The 25,426-nt window shown below is 41.4% G+C and overlaps 3 long non-coding RNA genes across 3 annotated transcripts in view; 1 reads left to right on the top strand and 2 right to left on the bottom strand.

The window, feature by feature from the left end:
• LOC309531758 overlaps positions 1 to 25,426 on the top strand; it is a 153,050-nt gene that overhangs the window by 8,473 nt on the left and 119,151 nt on the right. The window lies entirely within an intron of this gene.
• LOC309531770 lies at positions 1,774 to 10,160 on the bottom strand. Its single transcript, XR_014219442.1, has 3 exons — positions 10,086 to 10,160; positions 2,907 to 2,987; positions 1,774 to 1,823 (listed from the first exon to the last, which is right to left on the bottom strand). It is a non-coding gene; the product is annotated as an uncharacterized lncRNA (long non-coding RNA).
• LOC309531764 lies at positions 18,664 to 23,399 on the bottom strand. Its single transcript, XR_014219436.1, has 2 exons — positions 23,287 to 23,399; positions 18,664 to 18,985 (listed from the first exon to the last, which is right to left on the bottom strand). It is a non-coding gene; the product is annotated as an uncharacterized lncRNA (long non-coding RNA).

Here is a 25,426-nt window from a genome sequence, read left to right as displayed (position 1 = left end):
CAGTCTGATCGTGCACTGCCTGAGAATCAGATTAACTGCCGAGGTCAGAATTGCATTTGTAAGCTCCACCAGACATCTGCCATAGGTACAAACAAAAGCAGCACCAACACAGGAGGTGCTGAGAAACACAAGAACCCATGAATTGCTTTACTGGATATGACCAAAGTCCATCTAATCCAGCATTCTGTTTTCAAATCTGAACAGAGCAGTGACCAGGCCCATGCTCTGGTAGTTCACCAGCAGCACATGACAGTGATAGACCTTCTGCTCTTGCTTATCCCCCCGAGGATAGGGAAGGGCCAGAGTTCAGAGGCAGATTACATGCTTAGAATGCAGTCCCTGGTTAGTGTGATATCAGGAAGAAGCACTCAGAGATCAACTCAATATAAGGCAACTTCATATGTTTATCTTTGACATTGATATTCAAGATACATACTGCCAGTCCATTCACTGCCAAGTCTAATTGCCACAGAAGATCATAAACTCAAGAATGGGTGAGCTGGCTTGGGCTATTCATCAGCTAAAGCAGTTGGTACATGTTTTTGAGGACTCTGCTACCACATCATATTGGCCTATAGTGATCTGTGCACGCAAAGCTAGTAGCTATAGAAGTCAGTAAACCCTGGAGTATGTAATGAAAGGCAGTATACGAATTTAGAAATAAATACCTCAAAGACAGGTCTTTATCCCCACACACAAACACATTACGAGGAAAGCATCAGAGATTAGAAGCTGCTTTGACTTTTTCAGCCTCATGACTGGGAATACTCAGCATCTCTTAAAAAGCTAAAAATTCCCCTCTTCCAAATTTGGTATGTGGGCCTTGACCAGATTTGATTGTGCCTCATCACCTAACATTTTGAATCCATATGCAAACTTGAGGCTTCTTCAACTTTGTAGCACCTGGGCCTGTTCACCTCTTCTTTCACAGTTCTTTCCCTCAGACTTTCCTTTTCTACATTTCTCTGGACTAACACCTCTGTCTTCATTCATTTCCCATTTTCTCAGAATGCTACTCATTTCTTTCCTAAGTCTCAGTTTTCTCTCCATCTTTAGGACCTTAACAGCTCAACCCAGAGCTCAAACAGTGATGTGCATCTACTCTTTCCTAACTCACCAACATGGTTTCCATTGCTTACTGCTTTGCATTATCCCTCATTTTAGTATTTTTGCATGATTCTTAGTATTTTTGCATGATTCTTATATGATTCTTATATATTTAAATCCTGAATACCCTTTCTTTTCTTTAAAATCCTCAAGTCATTCTGCAAGCATCATCATCACCACCTACCGCTACCTACCTTAGATTAAAAGTCAGGTGTTAGTTTTACTTCAATTTGTCCTGAACCTGCTCCTTGGACAAATTTTTAAAGTGCTTATATTCACCAAGCCAGAAAAGTAACTTGTGAAGCTGTTTAGCATGATATATTCTATGCAATCTAATTTAATTCTTGTCTTTGCAGTCATTAAATCTTCTAGTGTATTTTCATAAGGCCTGTTTGCAAACAGGTGTTCTTTCCTTCTGTGAACATTTATGGCTAGCTGCATCCTTGCATTCGCCACACTGGGGGCTCTTGTTTTGAAAAGTCTGTTTTGTTATCGTCACTCAGGTGAACTGGCATCAGGGTTCTGGCTGCAAGGTGGGGAAAAAGAGCTTTAGAAAACAGACATGGATTCAGGCACTGGGGTTAACACAGGATCAAGCTTACTTCATTGTAGTTGCTCACAGCAGTGCATGGATCACAGTAGGCTCCCTTATTATCTGCTTTACCTTCCTCACCATCAGAATTCTTGTTCTCAGAGGCAGCCCAATCCTCCAAACACTGGCAAGAAACAAATTCCACTTAAGTATATGGGGTCTGATAACAGCAGAAACCTCAAAAGAACTGGGTTGTTGGTGAGAGTTAATAACACCCTACTGTGTGAGTGAAGAGCTACATGAAATAGCCCTTTGTTAACTAAAGAACGGCAGTCAAGATATTTAGCAAGGTTTGAACAAAGGCTTGAGTAAAAAAAAGAGAAAAGAACTAAAGGAAAGACAGCAAACAGGTCTTGCAAAGCAGCATGTTGGAGAGTATAGACTCGTCTGGCTGCTCTTTGGATTTTCTTGTGTTTGTCCCAGTACTCCCCAAACCCTGCTAGATTCCCATATTTCTTGCACTTCTCTATCTCCTCAGCTGTCTCCCCGTTGCAGAGGACCACCAGGTGAGCGCTAGGCATCTTTACCTCTATGCCTTTCTCCTTTAGTCATGTACTTAGCAGAAGAATAACAATAACCATGATCACAACAGAGATAACCAAACAAAACTGCTGCAAACAGAATTTGAAGCAAGTTTAGAGGAGAAATATATGATGAATTCCACCAAAAGTGACATTTGAAGCAAATCTGGAGCCTTCCTCAAACGATTCAAAACATTAAACAGTTGTAACAGGATCACCAACGTTTCTCAGGCAGATAGTCTCAAATCCATAGTTTGGAACTCATGGGGAAAGATGGAGTATATTTCTGAATAACTACATACATAGTTATTTGACAGAGAGGTCATTTCCAAATTGTGTTTCCTATCTCTAAGGTTCTGATATATAAAAATCAAGTGTTCAACATTTTGCTGCCTGATCCTGATAGCATAAAGAGGGAACATGAGGCTGATGCCCCCCCAAGTTATTTTATGCCTGTACTCGTGAAGAATAACTGCTTGCATACACAAAAGCAAATAAACTGTTACATTTCTCCTTAGCGCTGTAAAAACCTGGGCCATCTGTAGCTCATCCTTTTCTTGGTCAATAATAGATGAACGGAGCCCTGAATACTGAATGGATAATCCATCAAAGACAACCAAGGGCATAATGCTTTCTCAAAGCAATTTCACAATCAAGGTAGGAATTGCACTCATTTGACCGCCTACCTTGTTTTATTTCCTGAAGCATAAATTGTCACATGCAAAAGCATTAGCCTCCTGAGGGACATGGTGCTGTAATCCCAGCTCCTTAATTAGAAGAATGGGAGAGTAAGAATTAATGACGTTTCAAGTGACATTGAACAAATTTTAGGTAGGCTGGTATAGTCTCATCCACAAAGCCTAAAATAATACAGTAATTGGAGCAAGACAAGCAAAGATGAAAACACAATCTTCATTTCATTTAAAACAACAGAAATTTAACCAAATACACTGCTGGGAAAATTGAATTTACTGCCCTGGCAGCAAAAGCTAATAGGGTCAAGTGAAGAAATGGAAAATTGTATTGTGACACTGTGCATGGCAGTTTTGTTATTCTAAAATTGACAAATATACCACTTTGCGTTTTCAAATCAGAAACATGAGACTCGGTCCTTCAACACACTTCCTCAAGAACAGTCCAGAGCTTTGAAACCCATCAGTAAAATGTGCATTGAATGAAAGAGCAAGGCCTTTTCCGCTGTCTTTCTGAAACTTGAAGTTGGGTTAGTGCGTATCACGCAATCTGTAGATGTTTGCATAAAAGAGTAATCATACTATGAATTTTTGAATTGATACTCATTCTGTCAGGAGATTCTAGAATAAAAAGAAGAAGCAAAAGGAAAAAATGCAATTCTTCATACAACATGCAATTACCGTATTGGCCCAAATATAAGCCACCTTTTTCCCCCTTCCAAATTCTGACTGTGAAAAGTTAAAGTGCAGCTTGTATTTGGAACTGAGTGCTGCACGCCCACCTCCTGGCACTCCCACCCTGAAAGGGGGATGGGGGCGAACACCGGAATGAAATTTACAGCATGTAATGCCTCTAGAGAAAATATTATGAAAATGATATATAGGTGGTACATGATCCCAGTCAAGCTTGCAAAAATCTATCATTCACCCGATAACAAATGTTGGAAATGTAAGGAAACTGAAGGTACATTCTTTCACCTTTGGTGGACGTGCCCAAGGATTAAGGCTTTCTGGGAGATGATATATAATGAACTGAAAAAGGTATTTAAATATACCTTCTTGAAGAAACCAGAGGCCTTTCTCCTGGGCATGGTCGGCCAATTGGTGCCAAAGAAGGACAGAACTTTCTTTATGTATGCTACAACAGCAGCAAGAATACTTATCGCAAAGTATTGGAAGACACAAGATCTACCCACTTTGGAAGAATGGCAGATGAAGCTGATTGACTGTATGGGACTGGCAGAAATGACTAGCAGAATCCGGGACCAGGGAGAAGAGTCGGCAGAAGAAGACTGGAAAAAATTTAAGGACTATTTACAAAAATATTGTAAAATTAAGGAATGTTGAATGATGTTGGATTGAAATTAAGTGGTTTCAAGCTGTAATTATGATAAAATGGTTTTGGGGTTTTTTTGTAAGCAAGAATTTAAAGTTATAATAATCTAAGATGTTGGAGAGAAAATAAGGTTTTTTCTTTTTCTCCCCCCCCCCCCCTCTTTTTAAGCTGTAATGCTTTAAGATAAGGATTTGCTGTATAAATAATTTGAACTGGATATACAAGAAGGGGAGGTAGGAGGAGGTCGGGGAAACAAGTTATGAAAAAATAAGCTGTGAAATTTATGTGTTTTTAATGTTTTTATGTTTGCTTTTTGCTTTTTGTTTGTAAACAATTGGAAACTCTAATAAATATTTTTTTAAAAAGAAAATAAAGGGGGATGGGGGCGTTTGGCGCCAGCTTGGGCAGGTAGCACCGGGAGGCAATATTGCCAGGAGGCGGGCATGTAGCACACTTGGAACTGAGTGCTGGCACTGGCTGGGGGAGCAGGGTGCCAAGCACCGGTGCCGGCCACCCCCCATTCAGGGCGGTAGTGCCAGGAGGCGGGCCGCACTCACAAATAAGCCTCGAATTTTAAAGGAGTGGCTTATTTGCTGGTACAGCTTATATTTGGGCCAATTCTGTAATTTATGGAATTGACTACCACAAAACATGGTGACTATTTATATGAAAGGCGGGGGGAGAGATTAGTCACATTAATGGACAGGCCTACAAAGAGCTATAAGGCATGGACCCTCTACATTTAGAGGAACGCTATACACCTAAAGGTCATTGTCTTCATGCCGTGATTTTGAACTTCCTGGAGTCATCTAGCTGGCCACTTGGAAACAGATTGGTGAAGGGTTCTGGACCTTTGGACTGATATAGCAGGCTTCTTCTTGTGTTCTTTTTTGGGGGGTAGTAAGTTCAAAGTTCACCTTTTTAGGTCAGTTTGTGGGGAACAGTGCAGCTGCTGCTTTTTGGTTTTCCCTTTCCTTTCCTGCCCTGCTGTTTTTTCATTCTGCTTTCTCTATTCTAAAATTCTGTCTGGTCTACCATCATGCACAAAATGACTGGCGAGGTTAAAGGAGGGCCTGGTTATGGGAAAGAAGGCTGGATTCCCAGACTGGCTGGCACTGCTGCCTTCCTTCTCCCCAACTGGCCTGGAGATAGGCTGCTGCTGCTAATCAGATGGTTGTCAGGATGCAGGAAGGGCAGTGCACAGATGAGACATGTGGGCAGAAGCGGTGGCCAGCCAGCCTGTGGATCCACAGCTGATCCCAGGCAGTGAACATGAGCCAGCAGCATGCAGGATGTACCTCAGAAGCAGCAAATGGGCTCAAAGCAACAACACCCCCCAAATCCCTAAGTTACACTTTACTCCTATTCCTGGCCTGCTCCCTATACTGATTCCTGGCCTGCTCCCTATACTGATTGGCTATATGTTTGAGGTGGGCAAAGAACGAACAAACGTCTCATGTACTGGCACATATGGACCAACTCTGGCCACTGCCCACTCTACAGAGAGGCTATGGGGTTTTTGTTATTGTTTGGCAACTTCTACAGGGGATGGGGTGTTTGGCAAGGTCTGGGGAGTGAGGTTGTTGGCTAGCTATAAGGGAATGGGTAGAGGTTCAATGAGTTCTAAGGGGAGTGCGGGTGGGATTTTGGTGAGGTTTAAAAGGGAATAGGGGTTGCCAAGGTATGAGGAGTGGAGAGTTTGGCGAGATCTAAAAGGAAGTTGGAGGCTTGGAATGGGGATTTCAAGGGCCGTGGGGTAGACCAGGCTGGTGTGTGAAGTGTGCCACTGCAAAGTATTTCCAGTGTTTGACCACGATGGCCCTGCCATACTATCGTTTTTCATACATATTCAGTTGCACCAAGTGGGGAGTTCTTAGTTCTTTAAAGTCTAAGATGTAGAATTTGTGGTCTTTGGCACAGGGCCACCAGATATGTACCATGCCAGCATCTCAGCGAGGCAGAGGGAGACATGTGTGCCAATCTATGAGGAGTTAAGTACCACCTATGAATTATTTTTAGTGTTAATTCTCTGTTCCTCACTAAGATGGATTTGAAAGTGGGGGTGATGCCATAGTTTGGTCCAAGCACTAGCTTCAAGAGTGCAGCCAATTTCCTACATCATCCTGCAGCCATTTAAGTTGTTAAATTTTGCATCCAAAAGAAATTTGTACAAAGATGAAAATAAGCCTCTTGATTTAGTATTCTGCTTTTTAATTAATGTTTCGAAAAAGGTTAAGTGTCAAATAGCACTCTCTGAGAAAGATTTGCTGTTTGTTAAGTTCTGGAGTTGGTGGTACAGTCTCCATGGGAGAGTCTAGTTTCCTCCTTGGTCTCTTAGTTGCTCTTTAGAGATTGGAGTTCTATTTACATAGGGATTACAGAGAAGTTTTATACCTTTGACACGCCATCCCCTGATATCGTAACTATGGCGTTTATTGAATGTTGACTAGTATACCAAGGGTAAGTGTGGAGATAGTCCAGGAGCAAGGTGGCTTTCATGTCCAGCATTTGGAAGTCATAAATAAAAATCTGTTTTGACATTGGGACAGGATCTAAATTTGTTTTCAAAGAACCAAAGACCATGTAATGTTAGACCATCTATTATTTCAGGTCTGGTCTATGGTTTATCCTCATCTTCCACAAGAAGGGGAATTGCATGGGCAATTTAGTTTGTGTTATAATGTAACTCTAGATTTGGAATACTCCATCCGCCACATTTTGTGTTAATGAGTAATAGTTTTGTTGCTAGCCAAGCTTTGTGGCAGTGGTTTTTGATGAAGGACATTTTTTCCAGCTTTGCCTTGTCTTACTTTATTAAGTTGCAAACTGTTAGAGAAATCATTATATCAAAAGCCTTACAGCCAGTAAATTAATATAATCTCCCGCTACTTACTGACAGAATGTTTCTGAAACCTTGTGATAATGGCTAGGGGTTTAGCACTTTTTTTCAAAGAATGGTAATTCAACGAAGCTTAAAAGATATTTTACAGAAAGGCCCTGTATGACTAAAAGATAACTGTCATAATCAAAACTGACAGCAAAAAATAAATCACTTGTGGAGATTATCAATAGTTTTAGAGCATTGACAGTTCAACTGTCTAAGTGTGTCCTCTCCCAATAAGGTATGTGAAAGGAAGGAAGGAGGGAGGGAGAGAAAGAAGGAAGGAAGGAAGGAAGGAAGGAAGGACGGACTCTGGCCACTATCCAGTAGACGGTAATGTGCTCCAGGAGCAGATTTAGCTGCTACAGGATTGTGTAAAATAAATACCATCAGGGCATGTATCTGTAGAACTGATTCATGGGAGGACAGGATAGAGCATGAAAGTAGTGTGTGGATATAGTCTTACTAAGATGAAGACTACTGAGCAATACTGGCAAGTGGCAAGGGATCATAGCTCAGTGATAGAGTGCATGGTTTGCATGCAGAAGGATACTGATTCATTCCAAAGCAGCTACAGTTAAAGGGAACAGGTAGGAGGCAACATGAATGACCTCCCCAGAGTCCCTGAAGGTCTTGTGCGTAATGTAGTAAGCAATCGTGGGTTAGATGGGCAAGCAGCCCGGCAAATTAAGCCGGTGGCTATGCCAAAATGGCTAAAATGACGAGAAGAATCGGAAATCAGGAAGATCAAAATTTTAATAAGGAATGGGGAAAATATATAATTTACCTTAAAAACCAATGTAAACAGCTAAAATCATTAGTAGGATTGGAATAACACTTGTAGTTTAATGGTGAATCTTGGACATACTGGAGATGTAAAAGATCTGGGTTATCATATAAGATGCAGGAGGAACTGATTAACAATAGGACCCACAAAGGGGAGGAGGGATATGTGATTGTAAAACTTTAATCTGGAAAACCAAATGAATAAATTTATATATAAAAAAAGACAGGCAAGCAGCCCTACCTGCTATAAGGCTGCATTCTGTGTACTGGGCAGCATTGCGACAAATCAAGATTAAAGAGGGAAAAAGTAGTACTTCCCCACTCCTCACAATAACAAGTGTTGTTTGAAGGCCTTTATTGGTCCTTCAGATGTCATTACCAGGATCCAAAGAACCTTGCAACTAGTTCCCAGCGTCTAAGGTAATGCAACAGAGTGTGGGGAGCCAGATATGCACCCCCAATCTCCCACTCATGCAGTCAACATTACATGTGGGATAATGTCTGAATAGTGTTCCTGTGCCATTTTTCAAAATTATTTGTAATCATAGATCAACCTTCATGCCAGTATTTTACAATACATAATACAGGATAAAGTGACAGAAGGTCATTACCAGCATGCATGCAGTCAGCCCTGTGCTATCTCTGCTTTTGCTCTTTCCCCTTTTCCTATTTTGTTTTTCCCTTTATAAATATTTTAATGTGAGCGTTTGTGATTTCTTTTATTGATCATGGCAAGTCAGCCCAGAAATGAAGATGCAAAACATGATTGCCTGTGCAAATGGGATAGAGCCCTCCAGAGAGACTCTTTGTGGATTTCCTTTTCCACCTGCAAATAATGTAACAGAAGGACCTTCGTGGCAGATCATAATGAACACAAACCAGGAAGGAAATGACAGTCTCCTCTTCTGGTCTCCAGAGCAAACAAAAACCACAAAATGAGTGTGGCTGTCTAAGTGTGGAATTGATTGGCCTGCACAGAGGGAGGGGGGGAATGAAAACAGACAAGGCTATATCCATCAATATCCTCCACTCTCTTGCTCTCACACACTGCAGTGCACTGGCTTCAATGCTCCCTGCCTCAGTAACTGAGAATAATCCCATATTGCTGCCTGCCTGTAAACTTACTGTGTGTCCCATACAAAGTGAAAATGGAAATATAACTGCCCTAAATCCAAATGTCCAGGCTGAACTGATTTGTAAACCAGATTTGTTCCAGACTGGCAGGAAACAAAACTTTTTTTTACTTCCCACACCATTTTCCAGGGTGTTTTTATTTCTCCACCTCTGCTGCATATTTCTGTCTCTTATACCATAACAACAATATTCTCTAATTCCTTCTGTTGCTCCTAATTCAAATCCTGCTAGTGAATTCATCATACTGTAATATTTCTTTAAATAGTCCAAAAGGGTTTTCCATTCTCCCACAAAGCAATCATCATTAGAGTCTCTTATTTTGGCTGTTAATTTTGCCAATTCCGCCTAGTCCATCACCTTACTCATGGGTAGGCAAACTAAGGCCCGTGGGCCAGATCCGGCCCAACCGCCTTCTAAATCTGGCCTGTGGACTGTCCAGGAATCAGCATGTAGAATGTGTCCTTTTATTTAAAATGCATCTCTGGGTTATTTGTGGGGCATACAAATTCGTTCTCCCCCCCAAAAAAAAAAATAGTCCGGCCCCCCACAAGGACTGGGGGACAGTGGACCAGCCCCCTGCTGAAAAAGTGGGAACTTCTTCCATCTTTGTGCACAGAGAATCCTATCTGCTTTTGTTACATACATAAACAACTTAATCATCTTTTTTTTTTGGAATTTCTGACCCCATAATGCCTAGAATAAAAGCGTCAGGGTTGTTGTTTTTTTGGTGTGTGTGTTTTTTTGTATAATCACTTGAGCATGCACATATAATTGGGCAAGGTAAGAACAGTCATTCTGATAAAATTCACTTGAAAAATAGAAGCAGTAGCAGAATCTCCCCCACAAATTGGATAGATCCCTACACATAAAATATTACCAAACTTACACAGCACCCCAGGTGTAAATGAATCAAGACACACTATATTATAATTAAACCAATCAATCTATAGATTGGCCCTTTTAATTTCAATACATAATGAATTAACGCAAGATAAATGTGAGGGTGCATACAGAAGGAATCTCCTATTTAACCTACTTGTTTTCTCGGCTCCTTTATCAGACAGCTAGTCTTCAGGTTGTAGATCAGATCCTCATTAGTGATTGAGTGCTTGGAAAGGCTGGCCTGAAAGCAAAAAAACGAGCAGTATTTCCACTTCCTGTTTCCAGGTGCTTTGATTTAAAAGTTTGCTTTAAATTGTATATTTAAACGATGTCTGTCCAGTGCGTGGGGCGCTCTGCTTCAGGGCGCCCCACGTGCTGGGTGGCAGGCTGCTATCCGCAGCATAGGGAGCCCTGCGGGAACTCCTGTGGGGCTCCCCACGCTGCGGATGTCTGCCCGACGCGAGGGGCGCTCTGCTTCAGGGTGCGCTGTGCGCCGGGCGGCAGGCTGCTATCCGTAGCGTAGGGAGCCCTGCGGGAACTCCTGCGGGGCTCCCCACGCTGTGGATGTCTGCGCTCCGGGAAGCAGGCTGCTATCCACAGCCTAGACAGCCCTGCGGGAACTCCCGCAGGGCTGCCTAGGCTGCGGATGTGTTCCCGAAGCGCCGGGCACTCTGCCTTCAGCGCGCCCGACACTCCGGGAAGCAGGCTGCGGATGTCTTCCTGAAGCCTGGAGAGCGAGAGGGGTCGGTGCGCACTGACCCCTCTCGCTCTCCAAGCTTCAGCGAAATCCTGCATTTGCCCCATAGGATGCACCCAGATTTCCCCTTCATTTTTGGAGGGGGAAAGTGCATCCTATAGGGCGAAAAATATGGTATGTGGCAATTGTTCAGTTTGATTATGTATTTTTTAAATGCATGATTGCTGTTTATGATTTATTTTGTTATTTTATAGTTAAGTATCATGAGAAAGGCTGGACTCAATAAATCCCAAACCGGGATTAAGATTGCCGGAAGAAATATCAACAACCTCAGATATGCAGATGACACAACCTTGATGGCAGAAAGTGAGGAGGAATTAAAGAACCTTTTAATGAGGGTGAAAGAGGAGAGCGCAAAATATGGTCTGAAGCTCAACATCAAAAAAACAAAGATCATGGCCACTGGGCCCATCACCTCCTGGCAAATAGAAGGGGAAGAAATGGAGGCAGTGAGAGATTTTACTTTCTCGGGCTCCATGATCACTGCAGATGGTGACAGCAGTCACGACTAAACAACAACTTTTCATGTTGGAAGCTGCCTTGAGCATGATTTGAACTTTGAAAAGGCGGCATACAACTAAAACAATATTTGTCTGTCTGTATGTGACCAAGTTTTTTTAGTAATGACGTTGTGATGTTGGCTTTGCTCTCATAGCCTCTCAGTCACATACTTGTTTATTGAAAATGGGCATTGCTTTTTATCAATGATGTCAAAGTGATTTATAAAAAGATAAAACAAGTGAAGCAACAAACAAAATAAAGAGCCCATAAAAACACAATTAATAAAAAGAGCTTAAAATATTGAATATATTCCACACAAGAACCGCTTATGTCCCTGTGGAGATGGCAGTACCGAATTGGTGGCACATGCCCTTCTGGCTTGCGCTCTTTATAAAAACTTAAGGAATGAGATTATCTCCCCCTTTTATTGTCCATTCCGGGTCACCCAGCCACTGCCCCAGTGTCCTTTCTCTTGGCAGATCAAGATGAGCAGGTGACAGCAAAGGTTGCAAGGTTTCTAGGTGGAGCAATCAGAATAACATCCACTATTTGACTATTGATTCAAAACCCAAAAATGTATGTTATATAATTGACTTTTTATTTCTATTCTTTGTACCGTATTTTGCGTCCCATAGGACGCTCCGGCCCATAGGACGCACCTAGTTTTTTTGGGGGGAAATAAAGAAAAAAATTTTTATTCCCCCCCCCAGGTGCGGGGCTGGAAGAACCAGGTCGGGGAACAGTGGGAAGGCACGCTCTGCCTCCCCGCTGTCCCCCGAGCTTGTGGGGCTGGCGATGGGCAGAGCTGTGCTGATCCCGGGATGGCAGGCAGCTCTGAGCCGCCATCCGGAGCGGGGCGGGACTTAGCGCCCCGCTCCGGATGGCGGCGCAGAGCTGCGCTGGTCCCAGGACTGCAGGCAGCTCTGCGCGGCCACCGGGAGCGGGGCGGAGCTTCGCCCCCGGCTCCCAATGGCCGCGCAAAGCTGCGCTGATCCCGGGACTGCAGGCAGCTCTGCGCAACCCTCGGAGCCGGTCTCCCAAGGGTTGCGCAGAGCTTCTTGAAGCCTGGAGAGCGAGAGAGGTCGGTGCGCACCGACCCCTCTCGCTCTCCAGGCTACAGCGAAAGCCTGCATTCGCCCCATAAGACGCACCCACATTTCCCCTTCATTTTTGGAGGGGGAAAAGTGCGTCTTATGGGGCGAAAAATACAGTATATTGTTTTGTTGATTTATTGCTATGGCTGATGGCTGATGCAAACAAAGATTCATTCATTCAGTCATTGAATATAGGAATAATATTTTTAAATGGCCGGATGGATAAAATGCTAATAAAAGGTTTTTGCCTGACATCTTAAAAACAGCCAGGGTGAGACATTTTTCCCTGGGAAAGCCATTCAGTAGCGAGGGTGGCACTGCTGAAATGCCCTTTTGCTGTAGATGTGCCAACCCTGATGTAGGAGGTATTTAGAGAAGAGGATCAGCCATAGAGCTCAGCATGCGACAGTTTGGTAGGAGAAGAGACATGTGTCAAGTACTTGGATATGAAGCCATTTGCGTTGTTTATTTATTGATTAGATTTTTATCCCGCATTTCCCCTCCAAAGAGCCCCGAGCAGCAATCAACAAAAGAGTAAAAACAATACAAAGATTTCGAAAGCATTTTGAGCTTGAAAGGCAAGCACCAGCACTTTGAACTGAACCTGGAAGCCAAGAGACAGTGGAATTCTTCTCCCCACGCTCTGGGGGCTCAAGATGCGTTCCCTGATGGAACAATCATAACTGCGCAACACTGTATTCCACCCTTTGTTTTTCTGAAGTCATAAATTAATCTGCATTATCTTTCTAATTATCTCTTAATCATCTGCATATCTGTAAGGCATCATTTAACACTTGTTACTCTACCGCTTGAAAGTAGCATCACCGTTGTTAACACGTGTTTTCTAGTCACATAAATATTTAAGTGACAAATCGGGAAATGTTAAAATCACAAATAATGGCACATACAAATCAAATTAACACATAATAAAATTGCCAGCTATTAATGGCATGCAAGGAGCACAGCATATTATTAATCCGAATAAAATTCATTAAGTTTTCAATGGGTTTGCATTCTGCAATACAGGGTTGAGCACTTTCTTTAGGTGGGTGAGATACTTCTATTTTTTCCTTCCACAGTGTGATCAGTATAAGAGATCTGACTACCTGTATTTTGCACACATCCTACCTATTTTTAGAGCAACATTTGCTGAGCCCGGCTTAAAATAACTGTGAGCAGGCCCACATAGCCCTATAGTGTCTACTCTGGCAGTTAACATTTCTTATCACCTGTCTAGGAACATAAGGAAAGCCCTGCTAGCTCAGACAAATGACATTTGTTTATTTATTTATATATTTATTTAATAAATATCCCGCCTTTCCCCCAGAACTGGGACTCAAGGTGGTTCACAAGCATTTAAGCAAACACAGATAAAACATAGGTTGGGTCTACATTGATCTTCTAAACGTTGAAAAAAATAATGTTCTATAGTGCTTAATAGCAGTTTTCCATTGCCAGTGGCTTGCTGCTCTGCATCGCCCTCTGGTGTCACATATTAATAACACATTTTAACATTATAAATGCTGAGTGTAGATCTGCCCATAGATTTTGTGTGCACGGTGCTTTTTTCTCTGGGGGGATGCAGGGGTACACATACCCCCTAAACATGGCCTCATTGAGGGGCACTATTTCAATATGAGTAGGAAAATGAAAGTACCCCCTAAACTTTTTTAAAGAAAAAAAGCACTGTACATATATATATATATATATATATAGAGAGAGAGAGAGAGAGGGGGAGGGAGGGAGGGAGGGAGGGAGATTAAAAGTAATTTAATTATAATGGAACTAAAATGATGGAGGGGGACTTTATTAAAATGCATATAGTAAAAATCTGCTATCCATTCCAGTATCCCATTTTACGCAGTAAACATGGTGAAGGTCCACTGAAAGTACCAGTTTGGGCTGGATAACCCCCCCCCCAATAAAACATTTGGGGGCATAGCCAACCAAGTCATATTCAGGGGTAGACACACTGAAATCAATAGACAGGTTAGATTAAAGCCCAAATATTTCAGTGGCTCTATCCTGTGCATGACTTGGTCAAACATCACCCTAAGTATTTTATGGGTGGAAATCCTATTCCACCAAAATTGGTCGTTTCAGTGGAGCTCTGCTAGACGTACTCCTGGCATTAGGTATTGAAGAAGGTAGATGGAATTTATGGTACATGGTGAGCAACAAAGATCAAGAAAATGCCGAAATACATATCCATAGTGATTAACTCTATGTGCTCAAATGATGATTGCACATCTGCGTTGTTTTTGTGCAAATGCATAGACTTTGGTCTAGGGCTAGATTGAAGTTATTTGGAATTTCTCTGGTTTTGAGGCTGCTGCTGACATGCCATTGTCTTTTGCCATTCTTGATTTTATTTCAGGTAGCTCCTGAATCTTATTGAAATGACTTGGGGTCACTTGTCATGCATTATGGAGAACAGTAATTCATGTGTCAGAAAAAGTTAACCCAACTGTCATACCCCTCTGTGGGATTTGTGACTGGTGAAGTGAACATTTCAAGACACCCATTGTTGAAGAAAGCCATGAGCCTCAGGGTAATGGTCCTATTGCCACTTTCTGCCAGAGTGTCATAGGCTTTTAAGCACACATAAGCTTATTTCTAACTCAGGCTGAAGAATCAGCTAGGATTTCTAAAAATAAATATAAAAATCATTTTCTCTGCGGTTGAGTAATACGATGACTGCAAAGAACCAAGCACTAACTATGAACTATCTTCAACAAGGAACTATTTGCTCAAATAAAACAGCACAGATTAAGTTTACACATGTTTGATCATTTTGCCTACTTAATTCAGCTTCCAAAATTCAGGGGCATGATTCATCCCCTTCCATTCACACAGCTCTAAACATGCAGAAACAGATTTGAAGGCAGCCTTGCAACAGCCTCCCTGTCTCCCCACCACCATGGCCAGATGCACAGATATTGCCCGTACATTGTGATGTGTCTACCTTTACAAGTGGGTAACTTGCTGGAAAAATTAGAGGAGTGTCAAACCAGAAGGTTTCTAGGGAATGGAAAATATTTAAAGAATATTTAAAAACGTACTGTACGAACAATAAGATACTTGCAGAAATAGAGTGATACTGGTAACCAAGAATTACATAAAATGTAATAGTGGATTATATATATACACAAAATAATAATAATATTAATCTGTGCAAGGAATACAGATAATATAAGTAGTATAATGAGAATTATTGGAAGTTATACATTTTAATCTGTTGTGTAAGTGTAATATATTGCATTTGTTTATGTTTGTTTCCTTTTCTTATTTCATCATTTCTATTCATTTGTATCGTTTTCTGTTTTATATGTTATGTAATTTGTGTATCGTTGTCTATGTGAAAATTAATAATGATTTTCTTAAAAAAAAATTCAAGTGGGTAACTTGCAGTCAGATCCAAAAATCTGTGCACTGCAGAGCACTGATGCAACTTGAGGGGATTTCTAGTATGTCACATTTAGGAATAAATGAGAATACGATAGGAAGAGCTCAAAATGTGAACTTCTCTTGACAATTTGAGTTGGAACCCCTCCAAACCCTCCAAAAGCCCTTTTCAAGTCTGCCCCAACTCAAACTGGATCTTACATTCTGTCTCCAACATTTCCATTTTAAATCTGAGATTATAAATTCAAGTTCCACCATCTCTGACTGCATATGAATATGATGTTCTTTCTCAGCCAAGGAACCCTCTATTCAGTTGTATTCAGTCATTTGTAGCTGGGAACTGTAGAACTTGTAGATAAATCGCATGATCTCAGATGCAAATGATAGAAGTCCTTCAATATCTACATAGTTACCCGCTTCCCAAGGGCTTGGAGGAAGTGAAGGTGGGTTGGCACCTAAATCAGGCTTTTCAAATGTTCCATTAAACATTCAAATAACCTATGAAGGTTGTCCAAGTGTTTGACTGGAGCTGTCAAAAGGCCTCATTTATTTTGGGGGTTAGGAATGAGAAGCAGCTTGTGTTTATAGGGATATTCCAAGCTTCCACATACAGCACACAACAAGCCAAGAATATGTTCTACTCACAATTGGTTCAATTTAGAAGCCACATTAGGCGACAGTATGATTAAATTCTAAGGGAAAGCTGGCAAGGCATGACACTTGCAGATACCAGCTAGGGGTGGGAAAACAGTTCCAGTTTGTGCCACTATCACAATTTTCATTCTAAACTCCATTCCATCTCATTTCTACAGCCTTAAAAAATATATATATGAAAAAAACCAAACCAAACCAAACTAAAAGAAACCACTTGCTTTTATGAAGTGGTCAAAGAACTGCCCCCTTTTCTGTCTGTCTTTCAAAGCAGCTGTCTTGAGCAGCCAGCTAGCATAGCTGCTGCCACATTAACTGATTTTTGCCAGCGCACCTGTCCCAGGTTGTGATGGGTGGTGATGATGCCCCAGGCCACTGGCTGTTGCCATGAGTCCAGTCTGGTATGAAGAAAGAAAAAAGCAGAGGTTCAGGGCACTGGGAGGACTGAAGTTCTTGTGCAGATGAGGTGGGCGACTTTCCAATGTGGATTAGCTGATTTCCAAATCAACCTGAAATGAGCTGGGGAGAGTGGGTACTTGGGAGGTGGGGGGGAGGCATCAATAATAATAATACTAATTCTGCTTTTCAAATGCGTGTCATGCTCACAATTGCTTAAGTCCTTAGAGCCTGTGTATAAATTTCCCATAGTTGGCTCTGGAAGTGAAATATTTATGGATAACAATGGTTTAGGCTTGTGGTCTTGTTTGCAGACTGTTTTGTTACAGCTGAACATTACAGAGCCCACCCCCAGCCTCAAATGTGTGTGTATGTGTGTTTGCCAATGTTTTCCTTAATTATAAAGTAGCCCTTTGAAACATGTCACATTTTTCTCCATTTCAAAACACAGCGATGAAAAATTAATTTTTAGGACAAAAATAAAGTGGGGCTGTTTGCACAATTTCACTTGTCTTTACACTTTGAGTTAAACAAGAGCGAATTCACTGGTTGATTGTGGATATGATTTTCTAACACAATATTTAAATAAAGTCACTAATTAATGATATAAAAATACCTGTTTGCTATTAAGCAAAAGCAACCAGATGCTGCATACACGTGCCAATTAACATTTGCAACATTTTTTGCAGATTAGCATTCCACGGGGGAGGAAGTGGGCAGGATCCAATTCCATTTTAAGCTGTTTCAATTCAATTTTTCCCACATCATATGTGGAATAATGTCAAACTAATAATGTGCAATATGGACAGTATCAATGTTCATTTTAATGCTATGTTTTTGAGCAATGAGGAGTTCATCAATTGTTGCATTTTTGCTTGTGACTGTAGTAAAAAGGTAAAGGACCCTGGGCAGATAAGTCCAGTTGAATTCGGCTATGGGGTGTAGCACTCATCTCTGCTTTCAGGCCAAGGGAGCCAGTGTTTGTCCACAGACAGCTTTTCTAGCATGTGGCCAGCAATATTGCTGAACAGGCTCATTGGAAGGTGAATTTTTACACAATCAAATAGTGTTTCAAGAAAAATTGCTCCATCACAAAAATCACCATTTCTGGTGCCAAACACTTGTTGCAGCTCTATTTAAATAACTGCCATTAAAATTAAAGGAACTTAAAAGTCCTTAACTCAGTGCTATTAGTTGCAGTATGAAGCTTATTCTGGCGCACATAATAAACAAAATTGGTCTGACCAGATTAAGAAGAGAACCACAAAGTTATGAATGTCTCAATAATTAGACATTGTTAACTAGGAAAGCAGAACAGATGTTGGGTGATTGCTGCAATATGCTCCTAATTTCCCACAACTATTTGCAGCAGTTCCCTGAGTAACCAATACATACCAGCACATCTACACATTGATTAAGATTGCATTAACTGTTGTTACCTGTGTGCCCTGCCTTAGGAACATAGGAAGCTGCCTTATGCTGAGTCCTGCAGAGTCTCTTTCAGGCAGGAGTCTCTTTCAGCCCTACCTGGAGATGCTGAAGTTTGAACCAGGGACTATCTGCTGGCAGGGAAGAAGCTCTTCCACCAAGCTCTGGCCCTTCCATCTCCGTCCATAGCCTTCAGAGCAGCTTATGCTCACAACCATGAATTATTACTTGCAAGACTCTCATTCTGAGTTTCAAAATGTATCTTCTTCATTTTTGTTTACTGTCTTCTGGCATCTTCTGCATGTCTACAAGGGCAAAACCAATCATAATTCCTAAACAGTATAGAAATTGCAATACCCATTTGATTTATTTCCCCTCTGCTTTCATCAACTCTTCTCCACATCTCGTAAATAAGGTCCCAAATAATGTCCTAAATAATGTCTCACTCAGGGATGCTCATATGCCACAATATTTATCAACATGTATACATGAAATATATGTTTGGTTCAAAATAATGGTACTTTGATCATTTATTTATGTTAAGAGGTGGTCGTTACACCCGAGAGTAGCATCTGCGGTTTCATTTACGGCACAGAAACAGAGTGATTACTGTATTATGAGGTAACCGCACTCGGGGGTATTACAAAACATGAAATACAACTGAGTTGAGGAAGTTCTCCTAATTTTCCAAGCCTGTGATTATCTCATAGGAGCTCACAGCTTGCAGTTACCAGATGTTTCACAATATCAGTGGCTCTGGAGTTGCTTCCGTGTTATAACAAGAAGATTTTACAGCACAGACGAAGGCTGGCATTTTCTCTGCTGGAAGAAGACAAAATTGGCAATTAGAACAGCGGTTTTAGCTGAGCAGTTTGGTTAACATCAATTAATCTAATTTATTAAAACATTAAGGAACCAATCACAACCAAGGCCTACCATAGTTCTTATATGTGCCATGTATATCTGTGGGTTAATATTCTTTTATTCAAGCTACAGCAGAAAACATATAGGATCTAAGCCTAAAACATGAAGATGCCCAACTTCTGTGGGATTATTTGTGTGTGTGGACTTTGCCCTCTAGTTAGTAGCTGATGGGCCAGGTTCTATATTAAAGTGAGGGTTTCACAGCTATGAAACAGAGTAACTTGAGTGACAGGCGTTATATACAAAATGCAAAAAGCCAAGATAGCATTGCAGTGATTTGGTTTCCATGTAAAGCTAAGCCAAAGCCTGGCTTAGCATGAACAAGTAAACATGTGGGCTTCTAAAGGGAAAATCACAGCCAGTTTACTCCTTCTCCATTCCTGCTGCTGTTGCACTGCTGTGAGCTAAGATGTGCTCTGGCTTAGTCAGTGTTATGTCTGAACCCAGGCTCATTGTTTATCTTGTTCCAGACAAGCCAGAAGCAGTTGCCAAGGCTTGTTCTACGGCTGACCACTCATTGGGGAGACAAATGACACAGCATTGGGTTTGGAGGTAATGCAGAGCCAAACCGTGGCTTAACTCACAGCTGTGTAGCAGCAGCAGGACCAGTGGGGACAGCAGAGGGGTCATGATCTCCTCTCAAGTAGTTCAGATGTTTCTTCATTTGCAGTAGACCATTCTTTGGCTTAGCATTAGGTGCAAAAGGGTTTGCCTCTCACAATTAAAAAAAAAAAATTTCTTTATCTCACAAGAGAGCATTTAACCACACCTTAATTAAAACTCAGTTCGAATACCAAACATACATTTGTGGTAATGTATATTGATCTGAGTACTAGTTACGTTGTCCACAAATGTCAACCCGGAATGTCCTTCCACAGTATGCATCAGCAAGCAACAGGTCTTAAAAATTTCTTACAGCACAATCCTAAACATTATATGGGATTACGTTTCATTGTGTTCAGTGAGACTTACTCTCTAGTATTCGAGTTTAGGATTGCAACTGGTAATGGGCTTTAAAGAGAGTCTCTTAACTCTGCAATTTATTTTAAAGCCAGATGTTTATGCACGTCATCAGAATAGAAAGAGTTTTTAAAAGGCATATTTTATTGTGTATAAAGTCCTAGCATCAGGCTGAAAAGCGGTGTAACGGTACAACATAATTTCAAGTAAAAAAACCCAAACACTTAGTACTGAAGCAACAGTAGATCAGGGGAAGAGTAGCTGAGAATGGGTGTGCAAAAATGTGCAAAAGAGTGGGAGGTAGGTCTTTTTTCATATAACTCTGCTCTTTTCAAAGTGGCAATTTTCACAAGGCAAATTGAACATCATGAAAATTTAGCACAGCACTAAATACATTTAATAGGACTATTCAAGGTTCATAATGCGGTGTGCAAGCTATAGAATTACACATAAGAATTACAGTGGCAGTATAATTCTGAATACAACATAATGGAGACAAACACCAGGGGAAGTCCCTCCCCTTTGTGCCCAGATTGTGGTCATCCAAAAATTTCTTAGTTGGCTAGTGGTGGTAAGAGAATGCTGGACTACATGGAACTTGGTCTGACCTGGTCAGGCCATGCTTGAAAGTTCTGTGTAAGTGCCCACATGAAAACAGCCACACTTTGCTGAGAGTTCTGGGATGTCCTCTGGTCAGTCAACAAATGGATTATTTGCCATCACAACCACTTATTACTGACCTGCTTTTAAGTAGATATTTTGGACAACCAAGCGATTGTGAGGTACATTAAATCAAATCCGGGGGCCATTGGCCATGGAGTCCCACTTGTTTGCTAAACTATTTCTACAATGGTTGATCTCTTATTGAAATAGAAGTAACTGCCCCATGATACTAAATTTGTAAAATGTTACAAATTCTTATTGATTAAAGCTCAATCATTAAACAGATTACCGAAAAATCATAATGACTTGAAACCCTTAAATTACATACAGTTCTGATACCTTAACAAAACCTAAACAAAATTGAAATTAGTGAGAGTGCTGTCTGCTTAGATTATAAATAGGTTTCTTGGCAAGCGTGCATCTAATAAACATAATATATGATGTGTAGGGGGAAAGGAATATGAAATGAAACAGATGTTCATCTTCAAACAAATACATTCAATATCACATTTGAAGCAAGCATTCATCATTCCTTCACCGAGAAGAATCCCACTGCGGTTAACCACATCTTTAAGAACATAACAGTGATATCTCCTTACAAGGCAGCTACATTCATAATGGAAAGGAGTAAAAGATGGAAACAGCTGCAGCTGAGGTTTAGTGGACTTCCACAGATTGAAAAAGGAAATCATGACTCTACTTAGACAGGTTTTATTTGGCTATAATCAGGTTTGGCTGTTCTGCTCCCCAGGGAATACAGTAATTATGGCTCACTAGACTGAAGATAATTACTGCATTCCAAGGGGATTGGCACCTGCTCTCCTCTTTCATGCTGAGTTTAAGAAAAGAAGAATTTACTCCTGGGTCCAGGACTGGATGGATCCATAACCTGTCTTGATTGTGTTCTGTGTACATAGTTAAATACCAGTGGCCAGGGATCTGTGTGAATGAAACCACTCCTCAGTATGAGCAACTTTTCATTTATTTGTTTAACGACCTATCAACTTTTTATCCTGTCATTCTTCCAAGGTGCTGCCTGTTGTGTCAGCTCCCCATATTATCCGCTCAACAACCTGGTCGTGAGCGCGATCAGGGCACATACACTCAGTGAACCGATACCTTTTTAATCTACATACATTTCCCATACATTCCTGCCTGTTCTCTGAGATCTGCTGGAGGAACAGCGCTAACTCATGGCATCTCTTGGGCAGCTGCAAGAAATGGGGCATTTAGCACAACAAAGATCTATATGCTGGAAATTCATTGACTTAGTCAGGTGTTTCTGTGTTTAGTTTTAGACTACTTGAAAGGAGAGAGACCTTTCTAGGCCAGAAGACTCAGCTACAGAAGACAAAGGCAAGGACACTTAGATCCGTACCCTACTGTAGCGACTACTGTATCGTTTATTTATTTTTATCTTTTAAATATATTGTAAGCTGCTTTGATAACTTCAGTTATTTGCAGAGCATAAAAGCTCCTAAATAAATAGTATTTATTTATTTATTTATTTATTTATTTATTTATTTATGCAAGGAGAAGGGGACGACAGAGGATGAGATGGTTGGACAGTGTTCTCGAAGCTACCAGCATGAGTCTGAGCAAACTGCGGGAGGCAGTGGAAGACAGGAGTGCCTGGCGTGCTCTGGTCCATGGGGTCACCTCATGAGAAGGACACAACTAAACAACTAAACAACAACAACAACTTTGCCATATGACCCAGTTTTGTGTTCTTCTTCACTTTGCCTTTTAAGCTTTTTTACTTTTGATTTCATCATTTTCACAATGTTTTTATGTACACTGCTTTGAGAAGATATTTTTCTTGATTTCCTGATATAGAACTGTTTGTATAAATAAAGTAATAAAACAAATTCATAACAAGGCCTTCATTTCCTTGTTTCAGTACTTTGTGAAGTGCATGCAACTAAACCAAACACAACAAATACTGAATTGTATAATGACATTTTCTGTTGGCTTGAGCACAATAGTTAAGGACAACAGCCAGTTTTAGCAGTAACTAGCGACTGTTATCATGAATAAGAGTTTTAAAGAAAAAGCTTCACCTTCATAATTATGCTTAGGTCTGAAGAAGAACCTGATAATAAGTTGTTATTTTTATGCATTACTGGAGACGCCCAAATCAATGCCAAAGAAATAAACAATGAAGGAAGGAGGCAATGAAAAACCTAGACTGAAGATTTAACTTCAGAATAAATATGAAATCTGAAAACAATGGTGACCTTGAAACCCAATTGCATTTAGGCAGCTGGAAAGGACACATTTATGTATGTATGTATGTATGTATGTATGTATTTAGCATGGAAGGGTATGGTTCATCAGTGAATATTTTAGGATTGTCAAGGGAGCTAACAAAGCTGCAATAGATGGGAACTCTGCTGGGAAGAAAGAGGTACTAAAAGTTGATTATTAGTGTTCTGTACAGAACGTCAGCTTGTGTACCACAGAATAGTAATACTGCAGGGCCAGCATAAGTAGGTTCCATCTTACCCACCCAGCTATCCTTAAACTACCCTTCCCACCAGCCAGCCATTCCTGCTTTTATTGTAAATTTTACTTACTGGGTGGCAAAGTAAGAGAAGTAGTGGGAGCCAATGATGAGAAACAAAGGAAGAATCTTCTTGTGGCCATGCAAGGCAGCGAAAGCATTTCTTTCAAGGGAACTCCAACAAACTTTTCCTGTGTCAAACAATTACAACTTTTCATGGGTTCCATCTTACCCACCCAGCTATCCTAATCCTTAAATTCACTGATCAAGAACAAATTTGTTGTCTGCGTTTTTTCAGTTGATTTAGGACAAATCTGATGCGCTGAATCCAAAAATCACATTGGTTTTGCTCAATCAGGTCAAGTTTTTGAGCTGTGGCCACATGTCAGTTTTTTACGTTTTTGTTCACATATACGCTTGTGTGGAGCATTTTAGAAGAAGTTGGTGGGGGTAAAATGCCATGTCAAATAATTGTTTTGATTGGAAATGATTATTTTAATGACAAGAAGTATTCAGGTCCGATAGTTCTGGGTGATTATGTCGAAAAGGGATCAGTTTGAAGTCATAAAACCTCGAAATCATCCATAAATTGGTGCGGCTGGGATCAACAGAAAGAACCGGAGCAGCTTTAAGTATCCTGATTGTCAATCAGCACGTCATCCTGTAGCTCATTGTGATGAAATGTCAGTGCCTATCTTCGGAGAACTTCCTGACATTAGTGACGAAGATGCCTCCAGTGTTGAAGGACATGAAGAAGAAGTGGTTCTTGAAGATGATGCTCCACATCCATTTTCCCAAAAGGAGTTGAATGATCCAGTTCGCGACCTCAGCTTGTGAAAGGACTCTGCCGAACTGTTGGCATCCAGATTGAAGGAAAAAAACCTCCTCTCTGACAGTGCTCACATCAGCTTCTTCCGCAACAGGCATCAAGAGTACCTCCATTTTTTCTCAGAAGAGAAGGACTTGGTGTACTGTGCAGATATTGCGCAGCTTCTGCTCAAGCTTGGAGTGCCACAGTACAAACCCAAAGATTGGAGACTGTTCATTGACAGCAGCAAGCGATCACTGAAATGTGTTCTGCTACACAATGGCAACCAGTTTGCTCTATACCCCTGGCTCATTCGACTACACTGAAGGAGAACTATGAAGCGGTGAAGTATGTGCTGGAGAAAATTGGTTATGATCAGCATAAGTGGTTTATTTGTGTTGACCTGAAGATGGTGAACTTTTTGTTGGGACAACAGTCTGGCTTCACCAAGTACCCATGTTTTCTGTGCATGTGGGATAGTAGGGACCGTGCTCAGCATTACACGAAGAAGGACTGGCCTGTGCGGGAGGAATTGGTGCCTTGCAAAGAAAGGAACGTCATCAACAACCCTCTGGTGGACAGAGACAGAATACTCTTCCCACCGCTGCACTTCAAGCTCGGCTTAATCAAGCAGTTCACCAAGGCTCTGGACAAGGATGGTGACTGCTTCACTTACTTGTGCCAGGCTTTTCCAGGATTGACCATGGAGAAGTTGAAAGCTGGCATCTTTGACGGTCCTCAGATCCGTCAGCTCATCAGTGATCCAGAGTTCAGAAACTCAATGAACGAAGTGGAACTGGAAGTGTGGAAGGCATTTGTTCTGGTAGTGAAGAACTTTCTGGGCAACAATAAGGCCAGAAACTACGCAGAACTTGTCAACAACATGCTGACTGCTTTCAGAAACCTGGGCTGAAACATGAGCGTCAAAATGCACTACCTATTTTCACATATGGACTGGTTTCCTGAGAAACTGGGTTCAATGAGTGACGAGCAGGGGGAGAGATTCCATCAGGACATGAAAGAGATGGAGACCAGGTATCAGGGTCGCTGGGACGCAGTCATGATGGCTGACTACTGTTGGACTCTAAAGAGAGACCTCCCTGCCGATGAGCATTCCAGGAGTTCCAAGAAACGGAAGTACAAGCCCTGAAGTTTGAAAAATGGTGAAGCAACATTCAATTTACGTGTATTTACCTTTATCAATAAGGGACGCGGGTGGCGCTGTGGGTAAAAGCCTCAGCGCCTAGGACTTGCCGATCGAAAGGTCGGCGGTTCGAATCCCCGCGGCGGGGTGCGCTCCCGCTGCTCGGTCCCAGCGCCTGCCAACCTAGCAGTTCGAAAGCACCCCCGGGTGCAAGTAGATAAATAGGTACCGCTTACCAGCGGGAAGGTAAACGGCGTTCCG

Source organism: Podarcis vaucheri (assembly GCF_965113315.1).
Source record: "Podarcis vaucheri genome assembly, chromosome: 4".
Lineage (NCBI taxonomy): Eukaryota > Metazoa > Chordata > Lepidosauria > Squamata > Lacertidae > Podarcis > Podarcis vaucheri.
Note: the sequence above shows the minus strand (reverse complement) of the source record. Positions and strands in the feature narration are given on the sequence as shown.